Here is a 5,311-nt window from a genome sequence, read left to right as displayed (position 1 = left end):
AGAAAACCAGTTTGTGTCTCCTGTGAGCTCCTGTTCTTAAGGTTGTGGCAGACGGTGTGAAGTGTTTTTCAGGCCAACGTTCTTTGGTGGACACACCCTGGGACCTCCTTTGGCTACATGTACGGTTCTCCATTTTCATGAAATACTGTGCTTTTTCTACACATGTCCCAGCATAATAAAAGCAGGTCAGAATGGAGCCTAAGGCAGGTTCTTGGGTTTAAAGGAGCTGCCCAGGGAACTTGGTTTAAGCAAACACCCTTCAAGAGCAGGGAATCCTGAAGCTGAATTTTGAGGACTACGCACTTTTCTCCTTCCTCACTTTAGGGACCTAGAATTCTGAGATTTCCAGTTAGAGGCATGCTCTCATGGGGGATTTTGGACTATGTTCATCTTGGGGGAGAGGAAAGCAGCTTCTTCTTCTTCTTCTTTTTCTTTTGGCTTGGTGAAAAATTTAATTGTTGTCTGTATCTAAAATGTCTTCACAGAAAATTGTGGTTTGGTTTATTAGCTCTCAGCAGCCTGCTCCTGAGCTCTAAGGACGCTTGCCTACTTCTGAGTTATTTGAAGATTTATTTATTTATTTATTTATTTATTTATTTATGATAGACACACAGAGAGAGAGGGAGAGAGAGAGAGACAGAGACACAGGAGGAGGGAGAAGCAGGCTCCATGCAAGGAGCCTGACTCGGGACTCGATCCCGGGACTCCAGGATCGTGCCCTGGGCCAAAGGCAGGCGCTAAACTGCTGAGCCACCTAGGGATCCCCCTTCTGAGTTATTTGATCTTTCTTCTGGGCAAGAGCCATTTTGGGATGGTTCCCCCTCTTCTTTTTAACTTCTTTCTTAGGATTCTTCTCATGAACTTGATTGTCTTGAAGCAGCATGAGCCTTCTACATCTCCTCCCCCATATCTGGTGTTAGTGTTGTTCTTGGTGTATTGAGACAATTGTTTCTTGTAAGCATCTTTATCTTCTTCCTTGAGGCAATGCATATAGTCTGCAACGTTCTGACCCATGGATGTGCTTCCAAAGTCCTCCCGCAATGAATTCCTTGCTTTCTAAATTATAGCCAGGGGATCATTTGGTACCATGAGGTATAGACAGGCCTCCATCCACAGCTCCAAAACTTTATTTCCAGCTGAAGGGGTGGACCCTTATTTATTTCCACCTTCCAGATGAAGGGGTCCCTGGGTGGCTCAGCCAGTTAAGAGTCTAACTTTGACTCAGGTCATAATCTTGAGGTCCTGGGATTGAGCCCTGTGTGGGACTCTGTGCTCAGTGAGGAGTCTGATTGAGGATTCTCTCTCTCTCCCTCTCCCTGTACCCCTTCCACTTCTCATGCTCTCTCTCTCTCTTTCAAATAAATATATAAATCTTAAAAAAATTCCACCAAATAGCAGGTGAAGGCACCAGGTTGACTATCAAGGCTGTCCACATTGTATTCATCTCAGTCACCTCTGCTTGGCCGTTGTAGGTCTCATCCAAGCCTACTGAGGAGTCCGTGGGCCAGCAGCAGGCTGGTATGGTATGCTGCCACAGAGTTTGTCAGGCCAGCCTTCACACCATACTTTGGGAGTTCATGAGCGTGAACTGTACCAACTTTCATGTCCCCTTCTGAATGGGCATAAACAATCTGACAAATGATCTCTCTGTTGGTTACATGAGCTATCATCCTGTATTTAGATGTATTGGACTTATTTTGATCCTGAATTACTAACTTTTCCCAAGCACAGTAATCAGTTTTACTCTCTTCTGAATTTCCCCTCGTATCTCTTGAAGTGAGCCTTATTCATGACAACTTTAACAAGCCTCAGCCTGTGGAACAGAGACCCACATCCATGCCCCTTATTTAGGGTTGGCTGCTTAATGCGTAGGGTCACCAGGGAGAAGTAGTTCCATGTTGAAATTATTTTCTTGTCCAGCCCATCTTTCTGTGGTACAACCTTGAATGTGACCTCCTTCCTGGTGACTCCAGGGATTAGTGGTAGTTGTCCTTAGCCTGAGTGGCTTCTCCAGAACCGAGGAAACTTGCCCTGTATCTTTCCCCCATGAAGCTTACAGGCACACGCACAGCCAAATGGGACCTATACCAGTTTGGTCATGTGACTCTCTTGGATTCTTTGTGGTTGATTTGGGTAGCAGCTAAAGAAGTTTGAGGCAGGTCAGGGCCTTGACATTTTGCTCCTTGGTTTTTGTGATAGCCATGCTCAAACCAGTTTCAGTCACACACAAGACATTTATTGAAACAGCCTTAATTTGCCAGCAGGTCCCAAAGTGTTCAATAAGCTGTTCTGTGAGCTTAGTGGAGTCCCAGGTCCTGCCCCTTAGGTGTCATGACTCCCCACTGGGCAGAAGGAGGCTTGAGGCAAATACCAAGGCTGTGGAGGCAAATGCTGTCACCCTGACAGCTGGCATCAAACAAAATCCTCCAGGTCCAAGGTCTTACCATGTTGGGGTGGGTGGTTTAGGGCTGTTGTCACACATCTTCCCCAAGGGAAAGAGTTCAGGTATCAATGGATTTTTGCACACTCTTCCTGCAGGATGTTTTAAAAAATATTTTAGCCCTGTATCTTGAATACCTTTAATGTCACCATTGAAAGCTCATGCCCAGCAGCCATCATGATGATTAATAGGTCACTAATTGCACACACAGGAACCATTTTGGTATTCTATAATAAGCCTTGCATGGTGACAACAGAAATGCCTGCAGTCACCACCATGGTGTCTGAGATTCCTGTTCAGAGCACTGGCAGTCCACCCTGAACTCTGCTTTCTTGACAAGGGTTCCAGCAGCTCACTTCACATCACATGGTATATCCGGAGTGCTTATAAGAGATATCCTGGCAGGGATATGGACAGTGACATCGAGTGAGGGAGCCTGTGCTTCCAGTTCCCTTTGCCATTATAGGTGACAGTAATAGAGCAGCGGCTGCTGTGTGGGACACTTCACTGTCTCTTATACCTTACGTTCTTTTGCTCATGTGTTCCTCATGATAACGCAGTGGGGTTGTCTTATTAGCCCCATCTTTCAGATAAGAAAGCTGAAGTTCCATGATGTTCTAAGCTTTTCCAAAGTCAATAGTTAGTGAGTGCAGAGATATTGACCCCAGTGCCTGAACTCAGAACATCTCTGCTACCCACTGGATTGAATCCAAACCAAAGGGCAGTCTAGCCAGTGAGAGCTGTGGCCAGCATGGCAGATATCAGGTGCTGGCTGGGGGTGCCCTAGGTCTGCTGATGGCTGGACCTCATTAGACACTCCTGGTCCCAATGATAAGAGGCCAGTATGGAATGTCTTGACATAGGAGCTTCAGTTTCCCAGGTATCTAGGGAGGGTCTGTTCAGATGGGTAGATGAAGGTTGGATTTAGGTCATCTCACAGCTGCCCAGAATTGTGGTCCAGGCTAATCCTCTAGCTGTGCCCCACCAGATGAGCCTTACCCCGCACTGAGAAGGTCCCTGGGTCCCTGGGAGCTTCTTTCAGGGTTGCCTGCACAAGTCTCTTTTTCTGCCTGGACCATAGGACTTGGTTTTGGCATGTACCCTTGGGGACTCTCATCTTCTGTGGGCTACTCTTATAGATCCTGAGGAAGGCCTTTTTTTTTTTTTTTTTTTTTTTTTTTTTAATTAGCCCAAACTTTCTGCTCTACATGATATCCATTTGTACCAATGCAATTTACAGATGAGTTTGATGAACTTCAGTTCCTTAAAATTTCTCATTTAACACACATTTATGAGACCAATATCAGCACCTATGGAGTGATGCTATTGGTTGGGGCAGTGTATCACGGTGGCTGAACACTTGGGCTCTGGGGTCAGAAAGGTCACTCCCTAGCTGTGCTGAGCAACATATTTGACTTGTCTGTGCTTTAGTTACTTTATCGTACAAGGTAGATAAGATGGACTTGCCTCACAGGGTTGTTGGAGGATTAAATGAGTTGACCTATGTGAGTATTCACTCCCTGGCCAACTAAATTGAACGGATTTATGGCAAGATTTAAATAGTAATCTTTTCTAGAATTCTTTTTGTTGACCACATGATTTGCTGCGGAGGGTTTCAGGAAGGTGGATAGATGGGAAGAATGCACGGGAAGTGTCAGCAAGAGACATCTTGTCAGGAGGCGGCAAGTGCCGCTGTGAATTTTCAAGCCATTGGTGAGTGGCTTGGTTCTCATCATCTTTATCTGAGTTTTACTTTGCTAAGTACTGTCCATCAATTTTTGAATATCTCAGTTATTTGAGGTCATTCATTCAAGGCAAAATGCTGAAAGTAAAAGCGAAATCAAGGAGAACCCCGGGGCTTTGAAGGCTTTTCTTAACTTGTGGCCATTTTCTGCCTTTAAAAGCACTGACTTGACTTTTACAAGAGCCTGTAGAATAATCTAACAGAAAATGGAAACCAGGAGCACAGTCATTCCTTTAAATATTTTATATTGCATTCGGATGTGCATTTTTCAAAGATCATTTCCTTGACATTTTCTGGGGGTATATTTCTTGGGAAATAAAATAAATATGTTTGGTTGATGCTCATACCAATTTATTTAGAGCTATAAATAAGATAAAGATGCCTCCTGTCATTTGTACTAGAAAATATAAGGATCAGAGGAATATCTTAGGAGGACAGGGCAAAAGATGAATAATACCATTCAGATTGTGCCGAGGTTGGCTGATGCGTTAAGCCATTTTAGTGAATTCTCATGTGAATTACTCCCAAGAATGGTGATGGAGATCCTATGGCCCAAGTGCAGGCGGGAGACACAATGCCCCAGGCCACATACTTCATTAGGGGCTGCTGAGTGACAGGATCCAGATTTTCTAGTCTTTCAATCAGTGCAATCGGTGAATGTTGTGTAGATTCTCTGGGGTTCCTGGATCATTCTGAGTGCTTCCCCAAGGCTGGGAATGACCCTTTATAGGTAAGAAATTTAGTCATTCCAGTTGGAGCCTGTACTTTGCAAGCAATGCTCCCAGGAAAGAATAGGAGAGGAACTCGTTGGCTGAACTCTTCTAGCAAGGAATCTGTTCTCACACTGAACTTGTTGACTCATTGCGTTGCTGCTATGGGAGGTATGATGGAAGTAGTTTCCTTGAGGGTGAAGTGGGGGCAAGATTGAATATGCAAGACCCATTGGACAAAGTATAAACTTAAGGGTAAGTAAAGGCAGATGTTGGAAGGCACATTCAGAGAAGAGACACCCAAGTTGGGTTGGACAGGGAAGGCTGTGGAGAGATGGAGGGGCCAGAGCAGGGGTCCAAAGGAAGGGAAGATGTTACATGTGTGGGCAGGGCATTGGGTAGGGTGAAGGAAAGCAC

At 45.0% G+C, this 5,311-nt stretch overlaps 1 pseudogene; it reads right to left on the bottom strand.

Annotated features, from left to right (window-relative positions):
- Positions 1-504: 504 nt before the first annotated feature.
- LOC140598059 (large ribosomal subunit protein uL18-like) lies at positions 505-3,051 on the bottom strand (annotated as a pseudogene).
- Between the last annotated feature and the right edge of the window lie 2,260 nt (positions 3,052-5,311).

Source organism: Vulpes vulpes, chromosome 3 (assembly GCF_048418805.1).
Source record: "Vulpes vulpes isolate BD-2025 chromosome 3, VulVul3, whole genome shotgun sequence".
Classification (NCBI taxonomy): Eukaryota; Metazoa; Chordata; class Mammalia; order Carnivora; family Canidae; genus Vulpes; species Vulpes vulpes.
This window is presented reverse-complemented; position numbering and strand designations above follow the sequence as displayed.